Source organism: Sminthopsis crassicaudata, chromosome 2 (genome assembly GCF_048593235.1).
Source record: "Sminthopsis crassicaudata isolate SCR6 chromosome 2, ASM4859323v1, whole genome shotgun sequence".
Classification (NCBI taxonomy): domain Eukaryota; kingdom Metazoa; phylum Chordata; class Mammalia; order Dasyuromorphia; family Dasyuridae; genus Sminthopsis; species Sminthopsis crassicaudata.
The window spans coordinates 665,434,265-665,458,531 of record NC_133618.1 but is presented as its reverse complement, the minus strand read 5'-3'; the positions used below and the strand labels follow the sequence as shown (position 1 = coordinate 665,458,531).

The 24,267-nt window shown below is 38.9% G+C and overlaps 1 long non-coding RNA gene across 1 annotated transcript in view; it reads right to left on the bottom strand.

The window, feature by feature from the left end:
* The window catches only part of LOC141553839 (uncharacterized), a 125,041-nt gene extending 107,577 nt beyond the window's left edge, over window positions 1-17,464 (bottom strand). The window contains exon 1 of the long non-coding RNA XR_012485677.1: window positions 17,305-17,464. This is a non-coding gene — a long non-coding RNA (uncharacterized LOC141553839). The remainder of the gene's footprint in view (window positions 1-17,304) is intronic.
* Window positions 17,465-24,267: the final 6,803 nt, after the last annotated feature.

Genomic DNA, 24,267 nt, shown 5'->3' with positions numbered 1-24,267 from the left:
TTTAAAATAGCTATAATAAAATTAGATGTTAAAATATCATTATGATATATTTTAATGAAATAAATAAAATATGATATATTTTAATGAAAATAACTATTTTCCCAAAAATCAAGAAGAGCTGTATTGCTTTACATACCTTTGCAAATCTCTTTAATATCCAACTTAAAAATTACCAACAGGATGATTTCAGAAAGGCCTGGAGAGACTGACATGAACTGATGCTGAGTGAAATTAGCAGGACCAGGAGATCATTATATACTTCAACAACAATTCTATATGGTGATCACTTCTGATGAATGGGGTCCTCTTCAACAATGAGATGAACCAAATCAGTTCCAACTGACCAGTAATGAACTGAACCAGCTACACCCAGTGAAAGAACTCTGGGAGATGACTATGAACCACTACATAGAATTCTCAATATCCCTATTTTTGTCCACCTGCATTTTTTATTTCTTCACAGTCTAATTATGCACTATTTCAAAGTCTGATTCCTTTTTGTACAGCAAAATAACTGTTTGGTCATATTGCATTTAATTTATACCTTAATATATGTAACATATATTGGTCAACCTGCCATCTGGGGGGTGGGGGAAGGAGGGGAAAAATTGGAACAAAAAGTTTGGCAATTGTCAATGTTGTAAAATTACCATGTATATATCTTGTAAATAAAGTTATAATAAAAAAATTATCTAACTCAATAGGAGAGTGATTAGGGAATCCTATCTGCTTCTGAATTCTAGGTGTTGTGATGTGTTGTCTGGGTTGAAATAAACAAAGAAACTCCCTCGTCACATACAGAAAGGTCTAAGGAATCCACCAGGACTCCTTAAACCATACTGAAGACTTTGAGAAGTGATGGGTTAGATGACCTTGAAGGAACCTTTTAGTTCTAAGCCTGAAATCCTAATGAGCTAGTTAGTATGTCTGGATTTGCAAAGCACCTTATAATTGATCCTTACAACAACATGAAGGGCTATTTTTATACTCATCAGTTTACACATCAAGAAACAGAGATGAGAGAGGCTCCTGGACTTGTCCAAAATCATAGCTAATAAATGCCATATACAAGATTGGAACCCAGGTATTCCTGACTCTAAGTTCCTGTCTCCAACAACCAAACCACCTAGCTTCAAAATTAACCAGAATCCCATCCCTTTATCTCCACCTAGGACATCCTATCAGTTTCACCCACCCTTCCAGACAAAAACAGATGTCCCCATCCTCACTAACATTCTGATGTATTAGTCTTCTTAAAGGTGGGGAAAGGTAAGGAGAGAGAAGAAGAGTTCATTTCCCCCATGTTTTCTCGTGTCTGGGACTACTATTATCACTCCTAAGTGATGATTTCAGATTCAATAAAACATGAGTTGAAATCCAGCCTGAAGCTGACCCTGTCCGTTCCTCTCAATTTCATCTGATTTCAAGCTGAATAAGAAACGATAGGTGTTAAGCAGACGAGGCAGTTTATTAATGGGCTCTCGGAGAGAGACGCATCCGTTTCTTCAATTCAGGAAGTCAGCAATAAACTTCTCAGGGCTATTCCTGTCTTATTCTCCCATTTTATTTTTTATCCATGTCAGCCTCTTATCTTACCCAAACAGAAACAATCAGACCCAACTGGGCTGAATTACACAACGTAAAATGCTTAATATTCTTTGTCAGGCAGCTCCAAAGGACCTGTGGGCTTGGAGAAAAACTCATCTGCAACTATTGGCATATTAATCACCAAGACACTGGTAAAAATTTCCAAGGGATTGGTAGGAGTTATTTTAAAACAGCCACTTGTTCCAGATTAAACTCAAAAGGGGATTGAAATCAACCCATGACTGTTTATAAGTAACAAAAATGAAGAATGCTCCCCTATTGTCTGCAACATGTGATTTCCCATAGTTTCTCAGTGGTGAGGGGATGAGAGTGTTACATTGGAGAGGTAGGAGTGTTTTTAGAAGAGCAGTTGGTTGAAATCACCTTCTCTGAAATGAATCTCAGCCTCAGTCACATTTGAAGCAAGCATTGGGGACTCTTATTTTATTTTTTTTCTTTCAGACAAAGAAAGAAATGCCTACATTGTGACAATGAGCCATACTCCCTTGGACCCATCCATGATGCTCTCAGGAGCAAGAGTTTCTGGGAGAAATGAAAACATCTCTTTTTTATTCCTTCCCCAAAGACAAAGTCCACTGAATAATCATTAAAATGCAAAGCAGCTGTTAATCATATGATATCCAAGCTTTATAAACAATTAATAAATAATATGGCTACTAACCATTTCCCAATAGAATAGTGGTCAAAGGATATAGACAAATTGTTCTCAAGAGAAGAATTACAAAGTATTTCTAGGCACATGAAAGAATTATCCAAATCACTATAATTAAGAAAACTGCAAATCAAAATAATCCAGAGTTTTCACCTTACAACCTGAAAATTGGCAATGACAAAAAAATATTAGCAATACTGGAAGGGTTTGGAGGTGAGGAGCATGAATGCATTGTTCATGGAGTTGTACCACCATTTTTGGAAAATGATTTGAAATTATGCAAAGAAAGCCAAAAAAGATCTACAAAAATTAGTGTTAAGAGGCTAAGTGCCTCCTAGAGGGATTATAGAATGGTAGAGAGAATAAAGGATAGGGTGTCCACATACTCTATCTAGGTTCTCTGTAGCATTGTTCTCTGCTAGTTCCCTTTCTATCTAACCATGCCTTTTCATCCCTTTCCTGATTCCTGGTTCTTTTCCCATGTTATATTCTGTAGATGTAGATGTCACCCCAGAACCTGTCCTGCTTCTCATTCTATTCCAGCTCATTTGGTGATCTTATCAGTTCCCACTGATTGAAGTGATATTTTTATACAAATAATTCCCAAGTTTCCCATTCATCTCTAGTGGCTCTCCTGAGCTATAATCAAGTAACATTACCTGCCTTTTGGACATGTAAAACTAGATGCCCCATAAGTATCCCAAACTCAACATATCCAAAATAGAATTTATTACCTTTCCCTCCAAATGTCCTCTGTTCCAAAATTTCCCTCTTGTTGTCAAGGCCACCATCATCCTCCCAGTCACTCAGATTTACAACCTTGATATCATTCTTCAATCACAGTTAGTAAAAAAACATTTATTAAGTGCCTACTGTATGCCAGGTACTTTGTGAAACTGAGACAACCAGTTCACTCCTCACGTTAACTTACTCCATATATCCAAATTGTTGCCAAATCCTGTCATATCTACCTTCCCATCATCCCTAATAGATGTCGACTCTCCATTCATCCAATCACATCCCTAGTTTAGGTCCTCTTCAACTCTTACCAGGACTTTTGCAATAACCTTCTAATTGGTTTCTTTGCTTCAAGTCTCTCCGTACTACAATTTATCCTCCACTCAGCTGCCAATTGATTTTTTAAGAGTAATTCATCTTCCTGTTCAATAAGCTCCAAAGGCTCATTAGTATAAACACACCTCAGAGATACTGCAGGGTTGGTTTCTGACTATCTCAGTAAAATGAATATCACAATAAAGCAAGTCACATGATGTTTTTTGTTTACCAATGCATATAAAAGTTATGTTTAAACTAATGTAGCATAAATATGCATTAGCAGTATGTTTTTTAAAAATCATACTTTAACTTTAAAAAATACTAATTATCATTGCCTTCAGTGAATCATAATCTTTTTGCTAGTAAACGGTATTGCTTCAATGTTCTTGGCTGTTGAATGAACAAGGTAGTGGTTGCTGAAGATTAAGGGGCTATGGAATTTTAAAAAATAAAACAACAATGAAATTTTCTTCATCAGTTGAGTCTTCCTTTCATTTGAATACTTGGAGACCAGGGTAAGATTATTAATTGGCCTAATTTCAATACTGTTGCATCTCAGGAAATAGGAATATCAGAAAGAAGGAGAGAAATGGAGCTTCAACCAGTTGGTGAAATGACATTTACTTATGGCTGACTTATATGGGCACAGTTTGTGGCATCCCAAAATAATTACAAAAATAAAATCAAAGATCACTGATTACAGATCACCATGACAGATGTAATCGTAATTACAAAATTACCAAAAATTACCAAATTGTGAGATGTGAGTACATGCTGTTGGAAGGATGGCATCAATAAACTTACTCAATGCAGGGTTTCCACAAATCTTCAATTTGTTTTTGATATAGTATCTACAGAGTTCAATAAAGTATGCTTTTACATCCAGTATAATGTCCAGACTAGCTCTCTGGAGGATCTCGCTACCAGCCCGAATCCTTGATCATAAAAGAAGAATGAAGAGATGGGACTCATGTGGATGGTCAAATATGGAGTCTGTTTATTCCAAATTCTCTCAACCATATATACCTTAATATCCTTATATAACTATAGTGCTCTGCACATGCACATGATATAGTGCTATATCATACAGGATCACATAAACAACTTGCTATTGTGTGTAGATGACTCTTTGCCACTTGGTATAACCCTTAGGGGGTATAGGGAGCCAAACCAGAAACCGTCAGTAGGGTTCCTTTTATTGGACTAAAGGACTTATACCTCACCAGGGTTCCCCACTACCTGTGGCTCTCTATGATGCAGGATCAAATACAAACTCCTGCTTGACATTTAAAACATCATAATCTAGCTTCTTCCCTCCTTTTTTCCCTCTATGAATTCCTCATTCCAATGACACTAGCCAACTTGCAGTTCCTCCACATATCATGCATTATTGTTGATTCCTTTGCATTAACTATCCCCCATGCCAGGAATATGCTGCTTCCTTATCTCCAGGTCTTAGTTTACTTGGCTTCCTTCAAAGCTCAACTCAAATCCCACTTTCTGCAAGACACCTTTCCCAATCATTACAACTGCTCCCCCTGCCATGTAAGCTTTCATTTCTTTTATATAAATCTCGTATCTTCAGTTACCTATATGTTGTTTTCTCAATTAGAATGTAAGTTGGTTGAGACCAAAAGCTATTTACTTTTCTCTGAATCTCCAATATTTAGAACAATAGCTGGGGGGCAGCTAGGTGGTGCAGTGGATAGAGCACCAGCCTTGAATTCAGAAGGACCTGAGTTAAAATCTGGTCTCAGACACTTAACACTTCCTAGCTGTGTGACCCTGGGCAAGTCACTTAATCACAGCCTCAAAAAAAAAAAAAAAAAGAACAATAGTTGGCACATAATGAACTCTTAATAACTGCTTGTTAATTGATTGGCTGACTAACTTGGGGTCAGGAAGACCGTTGTTGATGTTTCCTAGATGTGTGACTAGGCAATGTGAAGACTAAGTTAGCACCTTGGAAGCCTTGGAATCACCCAGAGTCTGGATAAGCAAAAGTCCTTGGTCTTTATTCTTGGTCTTTAGGGGTAGAAGTGAAGGGGATAGACATGGGATCTCCAAGACCTCCTTTCTCCTCCTCTACAGCCAAAGTGTGCTAGCTAGTCTTACTCCACCCCCTAATCCTTCCTACAATTCTCTGTATACACCAAAAGATCCAGCCAGCACAGAATAGTGGGAAGGGCCATTTTCCAAGCATATTCTAACAGAGTATTGTCCAATCGATAATTAGCCATAAGTGCTACATTGTCTGATTCCAGTGCATCAACTCAGAGTTTCAATCCTTTACAAGGCAAGTCACTAAACTCCACCTTAGATTCATCATCTACAAAAATGAATGTGTTAGACTCAATAGTCCCTATGGTCTCTTCTCAATCTAGGATCTTATGATTATTCTCCTCCCCCTCACTACCAGATTCATACTCAGTTTGCATGCTTGGAATTCAGTTGTCAAGACTATGACCGAGCTAAAATGATAAGATCTCCGATGACATCTCTCCAGCAAATTTTATCATTTGTTTTGCCTTTGGGTCTCAGTTCAGGGAAAACAAAGGAAGCCTGGTAGTCCATTTGTCCATTGCTCTCTTCATTCTTTTTCTGTGGTAACAAAAACTTTGAAGTGGTAACCATCATCATGTAAACAGTAAGGACTGGACAAACTCAAAGCCAGGATCTCTTCTACATCCTGGCCACTACAAACAGGGTAGTAGGGCTACCCTATTGTTAGGCTACAGCCTAATAAGCCTAGTCTTAGTAGAGGTCATATTGCCATTCCAATCCTGAAATAATTCATGTCCAAATCTCCCATAAGATGATAGAAAGTCAGCATAGCTTTTTTCAGGATCAAATCATTCTAAACAAATCTCATTTCTTTAAACAACATGGACAGAGTTTCAGCAAAGTATCTGAGGAAGTCCTTTTTGGACAATATGGAGAGATGCGGGCTAGACAAAAGCACCATTAGCCAAAGCACAATGAATCCAAAACTTGCTGGATTCAGAGAGCTCTCATCAATGCTGTCATGTTAACTTGGAGAGAGTTCCCTAGTGGAGTACCACAGAATTGTGTATATTCTATAGTATTGCAAGACACTATTCAAAAAACTAGAGGTAAAAAGCTGCTGTGATTGTTTTTAAATGGTGCTATTATTGCCTACAAGGAGTCACATTCAACTGGCAATATAACCTATATAGAGATAGGAATAAAAAATAGATCATGATAGGAGCAAAGGAGAGGATTTTGCAGAAATTTGAGGAAGGGCATACTAATATCTTGGCAGGGGATGGGGAGGGTGTCAGTGAAGGCCTCAAAATTAATAGCTAACAATAATAATTAACGATTATATAGTAATGTTTATAAAGCACTTGGCCCATAGTCACATAGCTAATAAGTGTCTGAGGATGAATTTTATCTCAGGTTTTGGTCCTTCTAGGTCTAGTATTCTACCCACTCTACTACCCGGCATTAGAACTTGGCAACTGTTTGAATAGTTCAGTGGGGGGACATCATCGTAAAAGGAAGATGGTTTCAAGGTTGTAAACATAGATAACTAGAAGAATATTGGAGTCCTCAACCATAATAAGGAAGTCTAGAAGAGAGACAAGTTTAGAAGGAAGATGATGAGGTTTATTTTAGGTTCAGTTTATTTAAAATATACCCAAAATGGAAATTGAATGGATGCCTTTTAGTTGGAGAATGACTGAATAAGCTATAGTGTGTGAAAGTAATGGAATATTATTATTCTATAAAAAATGATGAGCAGACTGGTTTGGAAAGATCTACATGAACTGATGCTGAATGAAGTAGAAGAACCAGGAGAACACTGTACACAACAACAACAAGATTATGTTTTGATCAATTGTGATGGACTTGGCAATTCAAGGCAATTCCAATAGACTTTGGATGAAAATGCCAATCACATTCAGAGAACTATGAAGAATGAATGTGGATCAAAGCATGGTATTTTTGTTTGTTTGTTTCCTCCTTTCTTTCTCATGTTGTTTCCCTTTTTGCCTGATTTTTTCTTAAACAATATGACAAACATGGAAATATGTTTAAAAGGAGTGCACATATTTATCCTATATCATATTGCTTGCTGTCTTGGGGAAGGTGGAGATAAGGAAGGGATGGAGAAGAATTCAGAACACAACTTTGTAAAAAAAAAAATAAAGGGTGACAACTATTTTTACATGTATTTGGAAAAATACATAGGATGAAGAAGAGGAGGAAAAAAAAGAGGAGGAGCACGAGGAGGAGGAGGAAGAGGAGGAGGAGGAGGAGGACTAGGAGGAGGAGGAGGACAAGGACGAGGAGGAGGAGGAGGGGAGGACAAGGGGGACGAGGAGGAGGAGGACGAGGAGGAGGAGGACGAGGAGGAGGACGAGGAGGAGGACGAGGAGGAGGACGAGGACGAAAAGGAGGACGAGGACGAGGACGAGGACGAGGACGAGGACGAGGAGGAGGACGAGGAGGACGAGGAGGACGAGGAGGACGAGGAGGACGAGGACGAGGAGGAGGACGAGGAGGAGGACGAGGAGGAGGAGGAGGAGGACGAGGAGGAGGACGAGGAGGAGGACGAGGAGGAGGACAAGGAGGAGGACAAGGAGGAGGACGAGGAGGACAAGGAGGAGGACGAGGAGGAGGACGAGGAGGAGGATGAGGAGGACGAGGAGGAGGACGAGGAGGAGGAAGCAGAAGAAGGAAGAGGGAAAAGGAGGAGCAGCAGCAGAAGGAGGAGGAGGAGGAGATGATTCTATGACAACAACCCAGGGATGGAATACCTATTTTAGGAAGTAAAAAAGGAATGATAATCCAGTAAAAAAGAATGTGAAGAGACTAAACACAATGAAGGGGACTCACAAGAAAATAGTGTTATAGAAGCCAAGAAAGAAGATGATCCAGGAAGATGAGGTGGTCAGTAATGTCCACAATGGCAGAGGGGAAAGAGCTCATGGGATAGTAGCAAAAGCACTGGCCTAGGGTCAGAAAATTCCCATTTAAATTGTGACTGCTACCTATTTGCTGTGTTATTTAACAAGTATTTATTAAGTGCTTAGTATATGCCATGAACTGTGCTAAGACTCCAAGAGGGAAAAAATAGTTCCTGTCCTCAAAGAGTTTACATTCTAATAAAAGATGACAAAATGGAAAAGAAAAGTCCATACAGTACATAAAGTAACTTTTAAAATGCAAGTACTCATAGTTGGAGGGAGGCAGAAAAATATCCTGAGATGGCCTCCTGCAGAAGCATTGGAAAAAAAGGAGCCTTAAAAAAAGTCAGGGAGAGTATTTAAGGCACAGGAGGCATGAACTAGAATTAGATATAAATAGAAGGTGCTCCTTTGTAAGACAATGGGGGTCCTCCTTTACTGGAGAATGTCATGCAGATGCTTGGTCATTTTTGTTCCTGCAAAAGATATTCCTATTAGACATAATTCTGGTCTCTAAGTCTTCTTCTTCAATGTAACATTTATAGATTTTGCCTCTAAGTTAGATTATTTTTAATGAGCATCATCACAAGAAGTAGGAGAAAGATTTTTTAAGCTAATGCCCTAAAAACTTAGGATGTTGGTAAATCACACGTGACTTTCCCATAACAGCATGACCATTTGAATAAGTCAATGGAGGGACATGACAGTGATGGGGGGAACATGGAAGGGCTGGGGGCAGTCATAATGGTTCATCAGTGTAAAAGAACTGCTGATGCAGAAATTGTCTCCACTAATTCAGGTTAACAACTCTTCTGTTTCTTAGCCTTAAAAAGTTGCCTGGAGGGGCAGCTAGGTTTCACAGTGAATAGAGCACCAGCTCTGAAGTCACAAGGACATGAGTTCAAATCTGACCTCAGACACAACACTTCCTAGCTGTGTGACCCTGGGCAAGTCATATAACTCCACTTGCCAAAAAAAAAAAAAAAGTTGCCTGGAAACTTGAGAGGTTCAATGAGTTGCCCAGTGTCACACAGGCAGTATATGTCAGGGGTAAGACTTGATTCCAAAGTTTTCAGACAATCCCTCTGCCCCTAATAATGATAATAGTTCATATTTTTTAACACATCATCTTTACAAATGTGAATATAGTGCTTTGAAACCTGCAGAGCACTTTATTTACATCATCTCATTGGAGCATCCCAACAACACAGAGAGATGGGCAATAAAGTTATTTTTATCCATCTTTCAAAAAAAGAAGAAATAGAGACTCTAGAACTAATGCTTGCTTATATTCCTGCAGATCTTTACACTCCAGAAAGAGGAGTTAAATCCAGGTCTTCCTTTCCAATATTCTGCCCACCTGCCTCTTATAGGCTTTCTAGCCATCATTTCATTAGCTGTCAAGCAACTTTGTTTTGGGAAAAAGTATTGTATCTCCATTTTACATATGAAGAAACTGAGATTCAAAGACTTGTCCAAACACAGCCGGCAACAGAGATAGGATATGAATCTGGACTATGAATCAAGCCAGTCTCCTATCCATTGTCACACAGCCTGCCCATTAGTTCTGTATAACAGAACTAGTATGAATCATTAATATAGTCCAGGACAATAGCCTAGGGCCAGAGAATCGATTCCTAGAGATACTTGTTCCTTCACAATTTCCTTTCTTCCATTTTTCTCTAAAGGCTTTAAGCATTTCCCTGATGCATCCCTTCCCTCCATTCTCATGGATGGTTTGGGAAGCAGGCCCTCTACCTTCCCTAGTTCTTAGCTAGCTTTTTCCCACACCCGACCTTCCTGGGGTTATCAGAACAGCCCCATTGATCCTTCTTGGGTCCCACCGCTCTTGTCCTTGGTTTGATGGATCTCCCTGTTGGCATCTCCATTCCAGGGCTCTTTCTTCCTCTGGTTCTTTGGCTCTTCCCACAGACTTTGCTTCAGGAACCCTGGCTTCCAGCTGTTGGCTCTGCCCCTCTGACAGCCACTCTCTTCCTGACTACAGAATTTCTTCCAGTGAAGGCTGCCGGCGTGAATCTCAGTTAGGAATCATTAGCAGTGGACTGTGACAAGGAATAGCTTAACCAGCAGAGTGGAAAGGGAGCAGCTAGAAGGGGGGTGTGGGAGGAAGGGATTTCTATCTCTTTATAAGAGACACATCCTTATTCACTGATGGTCCCAAAATTTAACCCAGGAGATGAGGTCAAAGCAAACAAACCTGAGCTTTCCTCATCACCGATACTCCATCTCCCACTTTGCACAAGCTGTATCCCAAGCATCCGTTTCTTTGAATTGCTAGTTTCTTTCAAAAGTCACCAATACCACCAGGTTTAGCAGCCTGGCTTATGTCATTGAGCCCTGGGGGAGATGGAAGCAGAGGGGCAGGTCTGGGAGAGGAAAGAGCTTCTCCCTTTGTTGCAGGGCTAGGGGCTGTGGCGGAACTATCAGCCAAGGAACCCTCAGGGAGAAGAGGAATATTCTTGGTACCTACTCGCTCCTCTGAGCACCCAAAGACAAAGGCCCAGGTGCCTCACATTAGTTATGGGTCTGAGGGTGGCTGCCACTCATAGGACTCTTGGGGTCCTTTCCCAGGCCATTTGATCTTCCCTTTTGGGACAGGGACCCCATGACCCCAATTTGACAACTGAAGAAGCCGAAGGTAAGAGTGGGATGGTCATTCAAGTTAGAAAATGGAAGCTCTGTTCCCAAGCTGCGGCTCCCATCATCAGCTGTTCTCCATCTTCCTCGCTGGTGCTCCCTGTCAGAAGTGTTGGACTGCTGGATGGGTTCTGTTCCCTTTCCTCCTAATTACTAGAACTTGCCCTCCAAAATGCTCCCCTGATACTTACATGTGGGTACGCCATCTCCCTCAATAAATGGTAAGCTCCCCAAGGAGTGTTGCATCTTTGGCTTGTTACCCCCAGCACCTGGCACGGGGGTCTGGTCCATAATAATCACTTAATACATGTTTATTGATCTATTTCCGTAGGTTTAAAAAATTAGGGAGTGAAATCCTTAGGATTCCTGAGGAATTATTTCTGCTATTCCAATGCATAGGACTTATAATACTCTTCTACTCAAGAAGCTTCAGTGGCTCCCTTTTGCCTCTAAGAGGAAAAGCAAACTCTTCTGTCTGGTCCTTGTTCATCCTAACAAGTCAATCAATGATGCTTCCATCAGGAGAGTCTGTGAGTTCAATTGTCCTAGAACACTAGTTCAGGGAGAGAAATGCATTAATCACAGATGCCTGAGACAGGCTAAACTGGCCTCCTTTTGGACAGACCAACTAGATTGAAAAGAACATTATCAACTCCTTATCCTACCTCTCCCACACTCACGGCCACCTGTCCATCAACTATAGGACCCTTTTTCTATTTTTGATGCTTTTCAGTTGTATTCGACTTCTTTTTATGTGTTTTCCCCCTCATATTTCCTTTTCCCCCCTAAAACTCTCTTTACAATTAATTCAATTTAATTCTCCCAAAATTAATTAAGCCTTCTAGCATTCCAGACATGGCTAGGAACTGGGGAAATGAGGGAAAGAAGACAGAAACAAACCAGTTCCTGCCCTCAAAGGGCTTACATCCTACTGGGGGGGAATGATACATACATAGACAAGTAAATATCAAATAGGTACAAAGTACATAGAGATGGGACCGGGGAGTTCAGTGATATAGGGAAGTGAGGAAACACCTTCTATCAATGGAGCTTGGTACCTCTTCTTCAACTTAGAGTATTGACTGGGATGCTAAGTGGTAAAATGACTTAGCCAGCATCACAGAGTCAAGATGTAAGAGAGGTGGGACTGAAACCCAGGTCCTCCTTGCTTCAAATCTGCCTCTCTACCCTCCTACACACTTCCTCTCATGCAATGAATACAAAGTAAGTAGAGGGAAGGGGAAGATGAATTAAATCTGATATCTACCACACCTGGCAGAACATGGAACACTCTGCACTTCTCATCCCTGACTTCTCTCCCAAGAGAAGAGAATGTTTCAGCATCTCTCCTCCCAGATCTAGGGCAATATCATCCTTGAAAATTATTTTTTTCCAATTAACAAACTTTTTTTCTCCCACTTATTCCCTCACTAAAAGAAAAGAAAAGAAAAGAAAAGAAAAGAAAAGAAAAGAAAAGAAAAGAAAAGAAAAGAAAAGAAAAGAAAAGAAAAGAAAAAAGAAAAACAAAACATTTTAAACAGTTGTGCCTAGTCAAGCAAAAAAAAAAAAAATTCCCCCATTGGCCATAACTGGATGTTGTATGCAGCATGTTTAGTCTCTGCCCTTTCTGCATGCAGATGGACAGCATTATTGATTTTCTGAAATTGTCACTGGCCATTGTGCTGATCAGGGTTGTTCAATCTTTCAAAGCTGTTAGTCTTTGTGTGGTTGTGTAGAATTATGGGGTTGTAGAACTCATTTTCCTGGTTCTTGCTCTACTCTGCATGAATTCATTAGACAAGTCTTTATGCAGATTATTTAGGGAAGGAATAAGCATTTATTAAGTGCCTGCTATGTGTCAGGCTCTGTGCTAAGTGCTTTAAAAAAATATTATTGCATTTGATCCTCACAACAACCCTGTTATATATGTTCTACTATAATCTCTATTTTAAGTTTCAGGAAGGTTGTGTCCCTTGCCTGGCTTACAAACTAGTATGAATATGAAGGCAGATTTGAACCCAGAACTTCCTGATTCCAAGAATAGATACAAAGCATTTATAGGAAATTAAAGGAGAATGCCCTAACAGCTGGCCAGAAAAAGTGGACTCACAAAAGTGACCAGTTAGGAACACTTTCTTAAGTGTCTATGATACAATCAGTATTACCCAGTTCCCCATCCAATAGAACAAGTACCAAATAAAGCCTGAAGTCCTGGGTTCAAATGCTGTCGCTACTATAAACTAAAAATAATTTCCCTTCTCCCAGGCTGTTTCTTCTGTTTAATCAGGAGGTTGTGCTAAATAATTTAAGGTCCCTTCTAGCTCTGATACCTGTGACCTAAGGATCCTTTTCACACACACCTTGGCCCCAGGACTCAGTTTCCTTTTCTGTAGAATGAAGGAATAGCCAGATGATCCCAAATTCTCATACAAAGCTAATTCTATGATTTTGTAAATGAGCTGTTCAAATATATAAAACATGGTTGTACTTACCATAATGAGCATTTAATATACTTTACTGATACTGGAGATGAGAACTCTAAAATTGTGATGTGTTCAAATATTAAAATCTCTACCGAAAACCACTAAATAAATAGAACTCTTTCTGAATTTGCCCTCAATCCCCTCCATCAAAATTTAATGCCTTTAGTACAATTTCTATGAAGTTCTTCATTCTAAAGTCATCTTCACATAGGATGAAAGGGCATGAATTGTGTTCTGAATTATTAGAGGGCCCACATTGGTGAGAACACAGTAAAATATCAAAGGCTGAATTCATAGCAATTTTCCCTGGTGAAAATGATCACTGTATTACGTGTCCCTCACAGCAGCACTCATTTTAATGTCCACTTTCTGATGACAATGCCCTAAGCAAAGAAGACAGCCATTTTTAGGTCTTTCCAAAGCAGAAAGCAATGATGACCTTCTTGATTTTCTTTAGGGTCCAACTAAAATCCCACCCTCTACCAGGAGCCCTTCTACAACCCTCTTAATCCCATTACTTTTCCTCTAATAATTATTTTCTATTTATCCTGTTGGCTAATTGCTTTTGCCTAGCTAATTGTCTTGTGCATTTTGCTTGCACATGTCTCCTTCATTAGATTTAAGTCCCTCTGAAGCCCCAGCTGTTGCTTGATTAGCACAATGTCTGGCACATAGCAGATTAATGTTTATTGATTGAGTGATAGATGGGAAAATGCTACATTTGGATTAAAAGGATCAAGGTTCAAATCTTGCCTCTGTTTATTAACATTTATGTAATATTTAATAGTTAACATTTACATAACACTTTAGAATACTTTACATATATTATACAGGGTGCCAAAAGTCTTAGCATAGTTTTAAGTTTTAATAGTTTCAAATTATTTAATTTTTTGACAACCCAGTGAAATATAGATTCTTATCATCCAAATTTTACAAATGAGGAACCTGAGGCAGACAGACATTCATTGTATAATCTCGGATAAGTCTCTTAACTCTATGGTCTTCAGTTCCTTTCTGTATAATATGAGCGAACTGGATTTAATTATTTCTAAGGTCCCTTTCAATTCTATAACCTATAACCCCAATAGAAGGACAATGCAAGAAACATGTGGTCTTCAAGCCCTGCCCTATGAGTCAGCCTCCATTCTAATTACAATGACCCTGAAGCTTATTGCCTTGAAGAGTGAGCCCGTGTTGAGTATTAATAATTAAGTCTCATACAATGGTGCTAAAAGTCCCAAAATGTGTACTTTCCTTTGACAAGAAGTAAATTTCAAAATAAATGCTCCTCTATCAACCAGAACCATTGGCATTTTTCAAGACTCTTGAAAACCAAAGCACTAACACACTCACTGAGGCCTTACCCTCATGCAAGAAAAACAAAGGAATCAGTTAAAGAAAGTAATGTTGGAGCTCCTCACACATCAGAGAGGAGAGGTTTATTTATTCTGGAGCTAAATCTGCAAAAGTCAGCTGCAAAAATTGCATGTAAATGTACATATATATATATATATATATATATATATATATATATATATATATATATATATATATATATATTTGTGTATATACAGATATGTGCATGCAAAAGGACCTTCCTTTATGGTTTGTTTTCAAAAGTCTTTAGGAAATACTTTCCTCATAAAAGGAATGGTAGAATTCAAAAGTTCTGATAAAGGCCTCATTTCTAAAATAAAGAATTGACTCAAATTTATAATAGTCCAAGCCACTCTCCAATAGATAAATGGTCAAAGGATATGAATAGACAATTTTCAGATGAAGAAATTGAAACTATTTCCACTCATATGAAAGAGTGTTCCAAATCTCTACTGATCAGAGAAATGCAAATTAAGACAATTCTGAGATACTACAACACACCCCTCAGATTGGCTAAGATGACAGGGAAAGATAATGATGAATGTTGCAGGGGATGCGGGAAAACTGGGACACTGATGCATTGTTGATGTAATTGTGAACTGATTCAACCATTCTGGAGAGCAATTTGAAACTATGCCCAAAGCTATACATACCCTTTGATCCTGCAATATCTCTTTTTCATTCCAAAGAGATCATAAAGGAGAGAAAGGGATTCACATGATCAAAAATGTTAGTGGCAGCCCTTTTTGTAATGCCAAGAAACTGGAAACTGAATGGATGCCCATCAATTGGAGAATGGCTGAATGAGTTATGGTATCTGGATGTTATGGAATTTTATTGTTCTATAAGAAATCAATCAGCAGGATGATTTCAGAGATGCCTGGAGAGATTTACATGAACTGATGCTAAGTGAAGTGAGCAGAACCAGGAGATCATTGTACATTGCAACAAGATTATACAATGATCAATTCTGATGAACGTAACTCTTTTCAACAGTGAGAAAATTTAGATCAATTCTAATAGTCTTGTGATGAAGAGAATCATCTGCACCCAGAGAGAAGACTATGGGAATTGAGTGTGCATCAGAACATAGTATTTTCACTCTTTCCATTATTTGTTTGCATTTTGTTTTTTCTCATTTTTTTCTTTTTGATCTGATTTTTCTTGTGCAGCATGGTAATTGTGGAAATATGTATAGAAGAATTGCACATGTTTAACATATATTGGATTGCTTGCCATCTAGGAGAGGGGTGGGGGGAAGGAAAGGAAAAAAAATTGGAACACAAGGTTTTGCAAGGGTGAGTGTTGAAAATTATCTATGAATATAATTTGAAAATAAAAGGCTTTAATAAAAATTTTTTTTCAAAAAAGCAATGATAAAAACAGCTCCCAGAATAAAGCTTCCAGCTCTGGGCAAAAAAGGAATTGTTAGCTCTGGTGTCTTTAGAAATACCAGTCAGAATTCCTTCTCACATACGCAGAGCCAATGTCTTTGAATCAGCAAAGGCTTTGGTTTCCAACAAATCATCGCCCTGGCATCCAAAGCCAGCTGCCATGCCAAGCAGTTTAGCCATGGTGTTCAACAAACAGTGACAACATACAAAGGCCCAGGTGTCCCTCCAGCAAGTGGCCTGAAATCTATGTGAAAGGACAGAGCCACAATAGCATCAATTAACAGAGGAAAGAGGTTTTCAAAAAAAAAAAAGCATCACAAATCTTTTCCGTTTATGGCAGGTTTTTGAGAGGATATTGAGTCTCGTTGATGAAGGAAAGTGATAATCCCTAGACATTTTCCATTTCTGAGTCACTTTCAGTCATTCACATCTATACAGAACTATATGAGACTCTCCTAAGTTTCCTGATTTTGAAGAATTCTGCCCAAGTATTACTTGCAAAGAATAAGATCCAAAAGCTAAAGGAAAGTTCAAGTCTCACCAGTGAAGCTTGATTAGTCACTGGCCAGGGAAGGTCGAATAGTGAGACAAAAGGAAACACATCCTAAGGAGCTTAATAAATGTGCTTAATTGAATGGGGGGAAATGTCACAAACTAATTCACAATGATGTGTTATTATGGTAACCTCACCCAAATTACACACATCTAAATAGGATTTAAAGCTGGACAAAAATCTAATAGCCATTTGGCCCTACAGCCTAATTTTACATATGAAGCAATTGAGGCCCAGAGATATAAGTGACCTATCCAAGTTCACATGAATCATAAATAGGAAAGAGAAAATATGAATCCATGTTTTCTGATTTGAGTCCCACTACATTTTCTTCTATATGGTATTATTTCTATGATCAACAATGACTTTTGGGTCAGTATTTACTCAAAAACTGTCATCTAGTTGTAAAAATTTAGATACGATGGCACCTAGGTTAAATTAAAATTTGGGAACAAGGCCATCTTCCTGAACTTCTTGATTTACATAGACTAAATCTAGCATACTTCAATATGTGCTGCTCTAATCAGGAAGTCTGGGTAATTGAAATGTGGGAGCAAGAACTGCCAATAGACATAAAGAGTGCACCCACCTCTTTCCACGCTGAAGCTGGGATCATCCAGCAGACACAAGTCCACAGAAGCAGGACTTCTTCATTCATGTTAAATATGATTCATTTTTTTTCTCCTGCTGGTTTTTGTGAAGCAGGAAGAATGAGAAAAATAACCCTATGCAGCAAAAGAGACAGCTCTAAGGACTGCTACTCCTTGGCCTCTGTTCTTGGTACCTTTTCTGCTTTCTGATATGCTATGGGTGTGTCTGAGTTCTAGATTATGCTGTCAAGCTGCCAGGGTTCTGGTTCCAGTCTCACATAGATTTTATGGACAATCAGGTACTCATCTTATTGAGGGTCAGTTGATATTGTGTGAATACTCACAGGGTACCTTTTCTGCTTTCTGCTATACTATGGGTGTGTCTGAGTTCTAGATTATGCTGTCAAGCTGCCAGGGTTCTGGTTCCAGTCTCACATAGATTTTATGGACAATCAGGTACTCATCTTATTGAGGGTCAGTTGATATTGTGTGAATACTCACAGGGTACCTTTTCTGCTTTCTGCTATGCTATGGGTGTGTCTGAGTTCTAGATTATGCTGTCAAGCTGCCAGGGTTCTGGTTCCAGTCTCACATAGATTTTATGGACAATCAGGTACTCATCTTATTGAGGGTCAGTTGATATTGTATGAATACTCACAGGGTAACTTTTCTGCTTTCTGCTATGCTATAGATGTGTCTGGGTTCTAGATTGTGCTGTCAAGCTGCCAAGGTTCTGGCTCCAGTCTCACATAGATTTTATGGACAATCAGGTACTCATCTTATTGAGGGTCAGTTAATATTGTGTGAGTGTTCACAGGGTACCTTTTCTGCTTTCTCCTATGCTATGGGTGTGTCTGGGTTCTAGATTGTGCTGTCATGGTTCTGGTTCCAGTCTCAGGATTTTATGGGCAATTAGGTACTCATCTTATTGAGGGTCAGTTAGTATTGTATGAATACTCACCAAACAATTCTTGTTGATTGATTATTCATGCTAATTGTGGGAGGAAAGAGTCAAGACAGTAGAGAGGAAGATAGAGCATTGAGAAAAATCAAACAGTTCCTTATACCTGCCCATGGAATCATGAAGAGTTGGACATGACTGGATAATTGAACAAGAGCAACAATAGCTGTCCCCTTCTTCATCCTTCATGGGTGTAAAAATGAGTTACAGTAAGTACAGTGTAAAATGGCAACCTCTCTGTTGAAGACTGGTCAGCTTAGAGTACTATTAGATCACATTTAAAGAAGGAGCACTGGCATCTCTGCTGCACACTAAGGAGCTTGGTACCTATCCTTCTGACTTGCAGCTGAAACTCTCCATGTAGGCTCCAGCCTTCATTTGAGCTGTGAGTTCTTTGATGTCAGCACAGCCCTGCTTTTCTCTTTGCATCATTAAGACTTGGCACATAGAGCACCAGCCTTTGAAGTCAGGAGGACCCGAGTTCAAATCTGTGTCTCAGACACTTAACACTTCCTAGCTGTGTGACCCTGGGCAAGTCACTTAACCCTAGCCTCAGGGAAAAAAAAAAAGACTTGGCACATAGGACATAAGTACTTAATAACTCTTTATTTAGTCATCTTTATAAAATGCTTTAAGATTTGCCCAATGCTTTATACTGATTTCACATTATCCTCCCAACAAACCAGTTGAGATAATTGTCATATCCCATTTTATACATGAGGAAACTGAGGACTCAGTGAGATTGAATGACTATCCAGGGTAACATAGCTAAAAAATATCAGAGATGGGATCTGAACCCAAATCTTTCTCTTTCCTTCCAAAATTAGCATGAATAATCAATCAACAAGAATTTATTTGGTGAGTATTCACACAATACCAACTGACCCTCAATAAGATGAGTATCCAATTGTCCATAAAATCCATATGTGAGACTGGAGCCAGAACTCTGGCAGCTTGACAGCACAATCTAGAACCCAGACACACCCATAGCATAGCAGAACTCTACCTACCTGTTCTACTTCAACTTAAACTTTCTGTACCTTCTTTGTAAGATAAAAACAAGTGCTATTCTTCCAGAAGCAGTTTGCTCAACTCTATAGCATGCTGTCACCATTGGTTATCTTTAGGTCAAATTTCCTCTGTCACTATATTCCAATAAAAGGTAAAACCCCATCACTTTTGCCTTTATATTTCCAGTACTTAATACCCGACACATGATTGGTACTGAATAACTGCTTGTTGCTTGAGTGATTGAGTTCTATGAAGGTCAGTGGAAAGAAACCTAGATTTAGTCAAAGAGTATTTGGGTTCCAATGGGCACTTACCAACTCTGTCACCTTGTACATGTCTCTGGACCTCTCCAAGCCTGTTTTCTCTCTGTACAAAGGAACTAGATGAGTTTCATTCTGAGTTCATCTTCTGAGATATTTCTCCGTTCCCGTCCAGCTGTAGATCTTTAACCCTATAATTCTGTCCTGCCAAATTAAATGCAATCATGGATGGGCTTAGGAATTCTAGTCTTACTTGCCATCTAGGGAAAGGCATGGGGAAAAGGGGGAAAATTGGGATACAAAGTTTTACAAGGGCTAATGTTGAAGAATTGTCCACATAGGTTTTGAAAAATAAAAACTTTTAATAAAGAAATTTTAATAAAGAAGTTCTAGTCTTCTCACCAAATGAATTTTTTATTTTAGTTATTAACAAGGCCATGGACCTTCCCTAAAACTCAGCCAAAACTCCTTAAGTGTTAGATATTTGAGACAGAGCCTGATATTTTTTTACAGATTCTTGACCCCAAAAGTAAAGGCTATTTCATCTCAAGTATTGAAAATTTAAACATAAACATAATCTTTAAAAATCACTGAATATGAGAAACTATTTTGTCTTCCTTACCAGAGAACAGAGCTGCTGACTCATTTCCATTCTATTAATACATGTATTCATAAAACAGTCAGCATTGAAGGGAGGAAAAAAAGGGAGAGATTTCAATTACACTTTGAAAAAACTTCGTCTGTCTTGTACACATCTCCCATCTAAATCAGTTCCAACATCTGGTGAGGTCTGAGCCCTCACCCGATTGGCATTTTGCTTTGCCATGATTCAGAGGATCCCGAGCTACGTTTCTGACACTTGACTCTGCTCATGATCCCAAAGGCAAATAAACAGGATTCCCATAGAAAGAGGAAACTCCCCCTTTCCCAACTCCCTGCACTGTGATTCAGCAAAGGCTCTCATTGCTGAGGAAGGGATATGTGTTTGCCATTCCAGTGAAGCAAGGTAAATTTCTGGTCTGATGGAGGCAAAGGGAGGCTAAGACACAATTGCTGAAACAGAGTGCTTTCTGGGACGTGGCCCCCTGCTGCTTCCCTTCCAGCTCTGAGTTTTTGGGTGAATCTTGGAAGCCTCCAATAAGTTCCTCAGATGGACAATCCTGTTCTCAGTCTCCTGATGCCTGAAACTGGGGAAGAAGAAAGGGCAGAGTTGGGGAGAAAGTGTGCAGAAAAGGAAGATTCACCCTCCATAAAATCAAGGCCCAGGGATGGAAGGACCAGGCTCCCTCTGGAGCTATATATAAACACAAAGACACGTACACACACACACACACACACACACACACACACACACACACACACATATATATATATATATATATACCACTTAAGAGACGCACACACATAGATACTCAGAGATTCACACACACTACATGTAACACACACACAAAGACAGAGAGAGAGAGGAGAGAGAGAGAGAGAGAGAAAGGAGGAGAAAGAGAAAGAGAGAGAGAGAGAGAGAGAGAGAGAGAGAGAGAGAGAGAGGGGGGGGGGGGAGGGAGGGAGGGAGGGAGAGAGAGAGAGAGAGAGGAGAGAGAGAGAGAGAGACAAAAGAAGGATAAACAGCCTGTTTCTCCCAAGCTTTAGACTTCTTCCTGGAACTGGGAAAGTATTTTCAATGCGGCATTACCTCTTTCTAGCCCCAGGAGATTTTTGCCATCCTTTCCTTGGGTACAGAACACTCTCTGACTTAGCCCTGACTGTGCCCCATTCCCGGAATGCTCTCTCTCCTTGCCTCCACCCCTTAAAATCCCTATTTTGCTTCAAAGTCCAGCTCTATTACTGCCAATTATAAGAAGCCTTTCCCTACTCTCCCTACTATTGCTGCTCCCAGTGCCCTGAAACTAATTGTTTACTTCTAAAGCAAGATGGGTTCAAATCTCTCCTTTGATGCAGACTGGTTGTGTGACCCTGGGCAAGTCCCTTAACTTCTCAGTCCCCTCAGAGAATTCCCCAAATTAGAGAACCGATGTTGATCTGTCCTCAGGGAGTTTCCTACACCAATCAAAACACATATTTGGTGAAAGGAGGAAAAAAACTTTGTGCCTATTTTTATGGACTAATAGAATCAGAGATTATCTCTGGAAGGGACTCCAAAGACCATCTAATCCTTTTCACTTTCCTGAGGCAGAATTCTGAGGCTCCAAGATTCACAGGGCATAGCAGATGAATTTCTGACTCCAAAATCTATATTTTTAACATTGTACCAAATAGTGTAATCTTCTCTCTAATTAAATATAATCTCCCTAAGGGAAGGGACTTTTCTTTGTAACTTCTCAGTGACATACATACATGCCTGACATATAGGTTAAATGCTAAATGTTAAAAATTAACTCAAATGAGTTCAATCCACTATCATGTTGATGGGGAGGAGGGGGAGAAGGGTATTATGGAGTCCATTTTAGAGCTGCTTCCACTGAGACTTCTCCAAGTTAACTTAAGGAGGACTAGAATTCTGTTTTCCTAATCTATAGTACTTTAATCTATTCAGCCTCCGGGGAAGAAATGTCCTATTTTCAGGACATAAAGATTTGCCAACACAGCAAGCCGTGTGGGAAAACAACACTCACTTAATCATTAGAAGGTTATTCCTACCAAGATACCTAGGACCTTAGATGGAGTCTAGCTCAAGCATTCAACTAGAAAGAGGGTTTTATAAGGACCGAGTAGGTGGTAGAATTAAACCAAGAGATAAATGTACTGATGATGAGAGACTGGATTTTAAAGAAACAATTGGAAAGCACCTCCAGAACACATAACTAAGGGCAAGATAAAGTTGACAGATAATATCTCAGCCCAGAAACCTGTTATTTAATCAATGTAGTGTTAAGAGCGTGTCAAGAAACCTGGATGCATTCAAGTTCTTAGCCTAACTAAAGATGCATCCATGGGCTGGTCAGTGGGTCTCTCTAAACCTCAGTTTCTTCATCTATGAAATTGTGGTGATGTTAAAATCATATATTCCCATCTTCTACTCAGTATTATTATGAAGAAGTCACTTTGTAAACTTTAAAGCACTATATAGTGTGAGATTCTTAATATGTAAGAAATTGCTTTGTAAACTTTAAAACACTATATTGTATATAATATATATATTGTAAACTTTAAAACACTATATAGTGTGAGATTTTTAATACGTGATAATGGTGAGATTGCAAAACTACTCAATTTGTTTCTGTTTACATTAAAGTGAATGATCTTGGAATTGGGAATGATAGAAGAAAAATAGTTAAGAGGGAGATGAAATCCAAGACAAGGAAGAGGATGTTAAGTAACTACTTAATTAGTGGATATCTTCAACATAAAGAAGATCCAATTCACTTCTAGTTGATCAGTGATGGACAGAAACAGCTACACCCAGAGAAGGAACACTGGGAAGCGAATGTAAATTGTTAGCACTACTGTCTATCTACCCAGGTTACTTATACCTTCGGAAGCTAATACTTAATGTGCAACAAGAAAATGGGATTTACAGACATATATTGTATCTAGGTTATACTGTAACACATGTAAAATGTATGGGATTACCTGTCATCTAGGGAAGGGAGTAGAGGGAGGGAGGGGAAAATTTGGAAAAATGAATACAAGGGATAATGTTATAAAAAAAAAATACTCATGCATATGTACTGTCAAAAAATATATATATAATTATAAAATTATTTTTTTAAAAAAAGTAACTACTTCATTGTCCTCAATGAGTTTATAGTGTATATAAACCACAAGCTTAATACAGGTCAATAATGATAATAAAGTCATCCTTGGCTTCATGAAGAAACATGCCTTGTCCAGGAGCAGGGATGTGCTGGACCCAGTTCCACCTGGTTCACAAGTCAACTGCTAAAGTTTCAGTAAAAGCAAATGCTTGGAACCAGGAGATCATTGTACAAGATGATTATCCGATGATCAATTCTAATTTGATGTGACTGTTCAACAATGACATGATTCAGGCCAGTTCCAATAATCTTGTGCTGAAGAGAGCCATCTGCACCCAGAGAGAGGCCTGGGGGAACTGAGTGTGGAGCACAACATAGCATTTTCATTCTTTTTATTGTTGTTTGCTTACATTTTATTTTCTTTCTCTTTTTTCTTTTTTGATTTGATTTTTCTTGTTCACAAGATAATTGTATTAATATGTATACATATATTGGATTTAACATATATTTTTACCCTGCCCCCCCCCAGGCTGGGGTTAAGTGACTTGCCCAGGGTCACACAGCTAGGAAGTGTTAAGTGTCTGAGACTACATTTGAACTGGGGTCCTCCTGAATTCAAAGCTGGTGCTCTATCTACTGCACCACCTAGCTGCCCCCTTTACCAGTTTAACATATACTGGATTACTTACTATCTAGGAGAGGGAATAGGATGAAGGAGGGGGAATTGGAATACAAGGTTTTGCAATGTTGCAATATTAATGTTGAAAATTATCTATGCATATCTTTTGAAAATTAAAAATCTTTAAGTTTTAAAAATTAAGTGGTAGAAAAATATTAATAATTCTGGTTAAACTTTAAAGTATGCCATGTGTGTATTATATATGTATCTATATACATGTGTGTATTTATTGATTACAATTTATAATAAATTAATATATGTTGGTGTGTAATAAAAATAAAGCAAATGCTTACCTTTGAAATCAATTAATACTACCTTTTGTCAATTGTCAAGACTTA